This window comes from Eretmochelys imbricata, chromosome 24 (assembly GCF_965152235.1).
Source record: "Eretmochelys imbricata isolate rEreImb1 chromosome 24, rEreImb1.hap1, whole genome shotgun sequence".
In the NCBI taxonomy this organism is placed as follows: domain Eukaryota; kingdom Metazoa; phylum Chordata; order Testudines; family Cheloniidae; genus Eretmochelys; species Eretmochelys imbricata.
Genome location: NC_135595.1, coordinates 18418317 through 18426767, shown reverse-complemented (window position 1 = coordinate 18426767; position 8451 = coordinate 18418317). Strand labels below are relative to the sequence as shown.

The window sequence follows — 8451 nt, the reverse complement described above, 5'->3', positions numbered from 1 at the left end:
GGCACTGCCGGGGTCAGTAGGGGCAGGACTTGGCTGTGATGACTATAAAGGAAGGTTCTTTACTGCAGATGCTGGATCCAGCCAGACCCTGGGGTCCCGCTGGGGGTTGTAGCTCCTGGCCTGTGCTGCCTCATTTCACCACTAGGGGTCACTGACTAATTAGCTTTGTGGCAGCCCCGCCCACTAGAATTGAAATTTCCCCACAACAAATTTCTAAAGACTTTGGTCTCCAGTTTTTTTTATTAAGCGGAACAATATAAAGGGGAAGCGAATCCGGCCGGGAGCCCAGGGCCCCTGGGTGGGGAGAGCGGCTGCCGAGAGGGGCAGACAAAGGCAGCCGGGGTGTTACTGAGTGCAGTGTGGCCATTGCACTGGGTAGGGAATCAGGAGAGAAACTTCAGCAGGAGGAGCCCAGCGAGGGCTGGGAAGAGCAGCCCGGCTGGTCCCGGAGCTGTGCTGGTCGTGATGGGGGCTGGTGTGCATCTGGCCGTGGTTACATTTCTATGGATCCCTGCAAAGGACCCAGAACCCGCATTCACCTGGGCACAGATGTACTCAGTACCACAGCCCTTTATGACAGTCTTTGTGGCAGATACACCTGCATGAAGGGGAGGAAAGGAGGTGATCAGTGTGAGCCCGCAGCTCCTTTCCTTGAACTGGACCGAACACAACAACCTGCCCCTCCTCAGCTCTGCCCCTGTGAGCCCCGCCTAGGCCCCCCACAGCCTTCCCTTTGGCTCTGCGGTCCCTATCACGTCTCTCCCCTCTCCTTTACTGTGACACAGACTCACTGTGTGTCCTTCAGCAAGTCACTTGCAGCCAGATCTAGAGCACACTGAGGATACCCAGGTTGGATATGGCCTGTATTAGCCACGCTACTCATGCTACAAAGCAGCAGCTCCCTGTTGGTGAGGGCGGCTTCATAATGAGTTACGGCACCATGATGGGATCCTGCAAAACTGGAGTCGATTCCCAGCCCCGCCACAGCCTTTCTGTGTGACCTTGGGCAAATCATGGCATCACTCTCTGCCTCAGTTTCCCAGTCTCTGAAACTGTGAGAATGATCCCCACTATAGCTACAGAGATTGTGTAACGCCGACAGACACCGGGTGTCGGCGGGCGGGATTGAACCTGGGACCTCTGGAGCTTAGTGCATGAGCCAAAAGCCAACTGGCTGTTAGCTAAGGCTGTAAACACTTTCTCACTAAGTGGGCTCGGTGCCGCTACAGGGGACAAGGGACCACACCCAGGAGGTGCGGGGGGGGGGGGGGTTACAGTTACAGGATCTTTGGGGCATGGACTATATCTCCCTATAAGTCTTTAGCGCCCAGCAGAGTATGGGTCCCTTATCTTCACTGGGGGTCTGTTCAGTGCCCGGCATGACTGGGTCTCCCAATACTAAACCAATCCCTGCCACGAAGAGCTTAGAGACTAAACTATTGACAGGCAATGGATGGAGGAGAACCAGAGGCCCAGGGAGGGGGAGACACTGGCCCAAGGTCACACCGGAGGCCAGCGCTGGGAACAGAACCCAGGTCTCCTGATCTGCAGCCGATACCTTTATTTAGCGGACCACACGCAGCATCTTGCTTCTGCCCTCAGGGGCGGGCGGGGAGGGAGGGAGGGAGGGGCAAACAGCAAAGGAAAAATAACCCCAGAAGAAATGAATGCAAGTTACCAGATATTTGGGGCCCGGCGATGTCGACACACTGGTTCTCGATTCCAGCACACGCTATGGTCTCTTCACGGCATTGCTCAGAGGATGGAGCGTAGCAGCCAGGGCAGCTGTGGCCATTGGGGTTGGTGTCAACCGGGGGCACTGAGAAGAAGCGGAGCAAACGCAGTCAGCTTGGGGGATGAGCCCCAGGACGGGTCGGGGCCGGGAGAGCAGCTGGGGGCTGCACAGCTCAGCCCCGGGGGCCCCCTGCAGGGGGAGCTGTAGCTCCGGGGATGCCGGGGGCAGCAGGGGCAGGGGAGGGGTTTGCAGCAGGGAGCCCTGGACCCCGCCCCGGGTGGGGCCAGCTGGGTTCACAGCTGGGGGCAGCCTAGAGCCCCGCCCACTAAACTCTGCCCAGCCAGGGGCTCAGTGTTAGTCCATGGGGCGCCCCTGCACGGCGGGAGCACCAGACCCGGGAAGGTAACGTGGGGTAGGTTCCAGGCAGCAGGAGGTGCAGGGGATGGGGGAGGAGACGGGGAGATGTACCTTTAACAGGCTCTGGTGTGCAGGAGTGTGTCATGCAGCAGGCGATGCTCATCCTTGTCATCATTCCCTTCCCAAAATTCATCGAGACGAAGCCGGCTTTACATTAGCTGGACGTCGCACAGCCCTTGAAAATGGTCTGGGTCTTCTCTCCCGCTGCACAGGAGGAGAAGACAGAGATTTTTCCCCCTTCCACTCCCACCCCATTGACGCCCATTTCACAATGATCTCCATGAGCCATTAGCCCTCCTCTATGCATGGGGAAACTGAGGCACAGAGAGGGAAAGTGACTCACCCGAGGTCCTGCAGGGCTAGACAAAGCCATTTCAGCACCTAAATCCAGCACTTAGATAGTCCTGCTCCCCACTCGGCTGCCGACAAACCCTGGGGGCCCCGAATCTCCTGCCAAAGTTCCCACCGGGAGGTACGTGCTGGGCTGCTGAAATCCCGATGCTGGGCGTCCAGCTCACCCCTTAGCCACGGCGGGATTCACAGACTTGGTGTTTCCCTGAAGATCTCACCTGTGCGCCTGATCCAGGGGATGCCCTCAGAGCACAGCCAATGGATCGGGCCCTGCAGCAAGCCCGCCAGGGGAGGAGATGGAGGTGGGAGGGGTTGCTCCCCCCATATACCCAGGAGCCCAGTGAGTCGGGTGCTCCCAGTGGACCTGGGGGATCAGGTTCCAGGGAATGTTTAACTGTTTCATACTATGTGGGGTGTCTTCAATAGGGGAGATGTACAGAGACTTGCCCGTAGGCCAGAGGGCCAGGCACAACCATAGGAGGGGAGGGATCTGGGCTGAAGTCCCCACCCCAATCTGGGCTGAGTGGGGATTTGAACTTGGCTTCCCCAGGGACCAGCTTAGCGCCCAGCCATTGGGGTCTCCTGGCAGCCCCTCCTCCGCTGCTGGCATTAACAAGGAAGGGCTGACCCAGTTCAGATACCGGACTCCCAGTGAGGGGCTCCTGGCTGCGTACCCCAAGCAGAGCTGGATGTCTCTGTGCAGGTGGGACTTAGGGGCCAAACTTTGGGGGAGGGGCAAGGTTTAGGCCACACCCCTTTAATCGACATTTCCTATTGGCTGGCTTAGATGGCTCCGGCTTGGCGGCCTCTGGTGCATCCCCTCCTCAGAAGCCTCCCTGTCCCTATGCACCGTACGGGGAGCCGGGCCCCGGCCTACTGGCTGGCGAGTCGCCTGGGGGTTTGGCATTGCAATGCTAAACCAAAGGCCCCATTGTGGAGCTAGCCACAGGTCTGCAATAGAACCCAGGTGTCCTGGCTCCTTAAATGCTGCTCAGACCCATCCACCCCACTCCCTTCCTGGATCTGAGATTCGGAGAGGACCCAGGCTACCCAGCTCCCCAGACTGTTCCCTGACCCACGTTGGGTAGGGTCCATCTCACCTACCGAGTGTAGTTTCTGTCAGAATGACGCCACAAGAGTTTTGCCCAGCAGGGCAGGTCTGTAGGTTGCCCGTGCAGCTGGTTCCGTCTCCTTCACAATGTGGACACTGCAGACAGGCCCCTGGGGACGGAGCGAGAACATGACCCACCTGGATTTGTCCTGGGCTCTGCGGAGAAGCACCAGGTGCAGCTCCCTGGGGTCCCTCATCCACCGCGCTGCCCCAGTTTGTTCAATGGTCCCAGCTGGCTACAGACATTTCACGCTGCTCGGGGGCTGCATCTCACCGGGATCGCTGCAGATCTTAGTTCCCCAGTGGGTTTTCCCACCTCACAAACCCCAGAGAGATCCCCAGAGGGTGTGATCTGGTCTCGCTCTCAGCAAGGGCCGATTGACACCTGCCATCGAGTCCAGTGCAGCTGTGCCCCCCTGACACCGGCTGGGCCCTGGCCCCACTGACACCAGCTGGGGGTCACATAGAACTGCCCTTCATATTGCCTTGAACTCCTGCTACTGAAATTCAGATCCGCCGCCTGTCACACAACAGACAATGCCCACTCGAAATGTCCTTGGCCTCCGCCAGCTCCATCACAACTTGGTTCTTGTGATTTAAAGAATAAATATTTCCTCCCATTTCCACAATTGTTTCACTCGCTGTGACTGGGACTATGACTTCCAGCCCTCTCCTCCTCGGATGTTGTCACTCAGACGTGTAAGCAGAGCCAGGATGAGCTCCACCCTGACACCTGGTGGTGAGGTGCGGCAAGTTGTGGAAAAGAACTTTAGGGGCTGATCTCATTTGCATAGGCACACCCTCCCCGCCTAGAATGAGGTCATAGCTGCCCAAATGGTCACTTTGGCTGCTGCGGGATCCCCAGTCTCTCTGTTATTGGGACAGCAAGAATGAAGTGTTATTATCCTGATTATGTGAATCAAGGACAGTGGAACTGTACTTGGCCTTTTGTTATGATGGAGTGACTCGCCATCAACTAAATAGCACTCGCTAGGCAAGGGACATGGGTTCCAAAACTCTATGAAAGGAGAGAGGCTAGGGATAGGTATTAATAGTTGGTAGTATGCATCCTCCAGCTGAGGGCCTTACATGCTAATTGTACTTTCTCCTCTCTGTACTGTGGAATATCAGAGCTAATTTTGATTCTATTAGGAGTCTAGTTACAGGCTGCTGAGCTGAATTCACTTTGGGCTAATAGTGCACCAGCCCTGAGGCTCTCCTACTACAAGCTGAAATCACAAAAGAGCTGAACTTACAAAGAGTTGAAATCACTGAGTGTTGTGTTAAGCAGTTAAGCTATAGGGTGGAGCAGTTTGCAGGAGGCAGAGTGGCTGGTAGAGCAAAGCAGTTTGTCGGATGCCTGGAGCAGCTCATGGGGGTGGCTGGCAGAGCGGAGCCCCATGGAGAGGTGGGGCCCCTTAACTCTCCCCTTCCCCCATCTCCACCCAAGTTGGGAGGTAAAACTCTGCAGATAAACTTTTGAACTCTGGCGCTGCCTTAACCAGGGACAGAGACTTTTGGGTCATTGGACTTTGGCTGATTTTGGGTTGCTGGACTCAAGAACCAAAGGGAAAGGACATGCCCCAATTTGCTTGGGGTGGGTTTTTGCTCACGGGTTGTGTTATTCCCCCAACATAATGCCACATTGTTTCTCTCTGTTATTAAAAGGCTTTTTGCTACACTCAGGCTCTGTGCTTGGGAGAGGGGAAGTATTGCCTCTTGGAGGCCCCCAGCGGGGGTGGTATAGATTTGTCCCAGGTCACCGGTTGGGGGCTTGAGCCGGTTTTGCATTGTGTTATTGGAACGGATCCCCTAGATCCTGACCCCGGCCCTTGTTGCTGCCAACTCTGACAGGCAGAAGGGTTACAGGCGACCCCAGCTTCCCTGTTATTCTGTGGCTGCTTTTTGGCTACGTTCAGGAACAGTTTCACCTGGTAGGTGGCTCTGAGCCATTGGTCAAGTTAGGAAATGAGCCCCTATAGGAACAGCCCCCACTCACCCGTAGCCAGGAGAGCAGCGAGGATGCAGACGGCAAGAGAAGACTGCATGGTGATGTGGCAGCAGTAGATCCTCCCTGGGGTCTTTGGAGGATTTTTCATAGAAGGGCTGAAATGAGATCAGAAGGGAACTTGCACATGCATGATTGGGCCAAAAGGATGAGGAGAGCCACAGAGCCATTTGCCACAGTTCTGGGCAGCCACAGCTCTGACTCCTTCGTGGCTGGGTTTTTTGTGGCACGCACAGAGAGAAGTCAGAGAGAAACTTCAAATACTCCTGCTGGAAGGTTGCCCCATAGCATGACTTTGTTTCTGAGAATACAGCGACAGTACACGCAAGAACCAAAAAGAAGAGAGAGACAAAAGAGGCTGCTCCGTTTGACAGAGAGAGACAAAGCTGGCCACTCTATCAGCAGAGGGTGTCAAAGAAGGCTGCTCCCTACAGCCCTGAGAGATAGCTCCCCCAACCTGGGTCTTTTCCTGACTCCAAGAGGGGACTGGACCCCAGTGGTTAGAGAAGCGGGGCCAGGAGCCAGGACTCCTGGGTTGTCTCCCTGGTTCTGGGAGGGGAGTGCGATCTTGTGGCTAGAGCAGGGAGGGCTGGGGCCAAGACCAGGACTCCTGGGTTCTATTCCTGCTCTGGGAGGGAAGTGGCATCTAGCAGTTAGAGCACCAACGTACCAGAGGGATGTGACTTACCAAAAGTCGTTAGGGGCTTCAGGAAGAGTAAAGTTTGCTGGGGGTGGAGCAGCCGGATAGTTATCATAGAATCATAGAATCATAGAATATCAGGGTTGGAAGGGACCCCTGAAGGTCATCTAGTCCAACCCCCTGCTCGAAGCAGGACCAATTCCCAGTTAAATCATCCCAGCCAGGGCTTTGTCAAGCCTGACCTTAAAAACTTCCAAGGAAGGAGATTCCACCACCTCCCTAGGTAACGCATTCCAGTGTTTCACCACCCTCTTAGTGAAAAAGTTTTTCCTAATATCCAATCTAAACCTCCCCCACTGCAACTTGAGACCATTACTCCTCGTTCTGTCATCTGCTACCATTGAGAACAGTCTAGAGCCATCCTCTTTGGAACCCCCTTTCAGGTAGTTGAAAGCAGCTATCAAATCCCCCCTCATTCTTCTCTTCTGCAGGCTAAACAATCCCAGCTCCCTCAGCCTCTCCTCATAAGTCATGTGTTCTAGACCCCTAATCATTTTTGTTGCCCTTCGCTGAGTTGAGTGAAGCAGAAAAGATGTACCAACGTCTGTCTCGTCTCCTTTTATAGAAGGGCTCTGGTACATGCACTGATGTAATGCACTTTTGTTTGGTTGTGTCCATAAGTTCCTAGACCCCTCCCCAGCCCTGCCCCCACCCAACAGTGACACAATTTGGACACACAAACACGTTGAGAAATTCCCCACCCTTCCTGCTGAGAAACAAAGATGAGTGAAACTGCTTCCCCTTTAAATCTTGGGGGATGGGGGCAACTTGGGGAAGTGGGTCACACACTGGATGGGGTGGGAGGACTACTGGTCCGATTTATGGCTTGCTCAGGGCATGTGGGTTAAGGGCAGGACTTCTGGGTCTCATTCCTGTCCCTGGGAAACGTGGCGAGCTGCAGGTTAGAGGAGTGGGGGATGGGAGTGGCCAGGAGTCCTGGGTTCTGCAGAGTAGAGAGTAGGGTGTAGTAGTTAGAGCAGCGTGGGGTTCGGACTGGAAATCAGGGTCCCTCACTTCCATAGAAAGGTGAGTGGGGTCCAGTAGTTAAAACTGGTCATGAGGTTCTATCCCTAGCTCTGGGAGGGGAGTGGGGTCTAGTAGGTTAGAGCTGGGGGCAGGGCTGGGAGCCAGGACACTTGGGTTCTATCCCCAGCTCTGGGGGAGTGCCTAGTGACTTGGAGCAGTGTGGGCTAGGGACTGTAGCCCAGTGGGCCAGCTTACCTGTATTATATTCATTGCTTTGTTATCCTGCTTTATTATATTTAGTATTAATGCAAAGAACCTGCAGGCTTTTCTCCTGTAAGATTTGGCTTTAGTAGACAGTGTGAAGCCTGAGGCCTATAACCTTTGGTATAGATAAATGTAAGTAACTCATAAGTTATAGGGAGCTGAAAGTGGTATGCCAGAGGGGGCATTTTATCCAAAATCCCGACATCAGCCACCCACAGAACATCGCCGACGCCAGCATCCAGAAAGTTCGGGACAGAGCCTCCCACCGCAACGGTGGCCATGACAGCAAATTGACAAATATGCTAAGAGCGTAACATCATACATATACTAACCGATAGAAAACGGACCCCTTAAGGGAAGAAAATGCAAACCAGGACCACTATTGAATATGCATCGGTCATGGCAGCGTCAGCGTGACCGACTATAAAAGTAACATCCCAGGGGCAGCGGATGGGCTGGAGAGACGTAGACCTTGGGGAGGAAAGACGAGGACGATAACGGTGATGAAAAAGATAATGGTTAAGTATGAGAGATAAGGGTGTAAGGATGGCCGTCCAAATGTACTTTCTGTGTTATCTCTATCTGCTTGGTTGAGTTTAAGTGTGTGTATAACTTTGCTGAATTATTAATAAATCATATGTTTATATATGTAGAGAGAGTTCCTATGGTCTGAGTGTTGCACCTGGGCACATCGGGGTTCCCAAATTATATGATAATTTTACAATAATCTTACTGGGCCTGATCTTAAAACAAAAACCTGTTAATCCTCAAGTTACATTTATATATCCCCAGCTTTGGGTCAGGCTACAGGACTGAGTGTCATCACTATGCCAACCTACTCCCGTCAGCTACCATCGCTTGGGGAGGCAGAGGTCCCACAGCCACAGAACACCCCCACC

General features: G+C 54.1%; 1 pseudogene across 1 annotated transcript; it reads right to left on the bottom strand.

Annotated features, from left to right (window-relative positions):
* Positions 1 to 322: 322 nt before the first annotated feature.
* On the bottom strand, positions 323 to 6403 carry LOC144279822 (phospholipase A2 inhibitor NAI-like; annotated as a pseudogene). The gene is made up of 6 exons (XR_013348698.1): positions 6311 to 6403; positions 5614 to 5720; positions 3608 to 3724; positions 2204 to 2356; positions 1679 to 1819; positions 323 to 598 (listed from the first exon to the last, which is right to left on the bottom strand). The product of XR_013348698.1 is annotated as a phospholipase A2 inhibitor NAI-like (transcript).
* Between the last annotated feature and the right edge of the window lie 2048 nt (positions 6404 to 8451).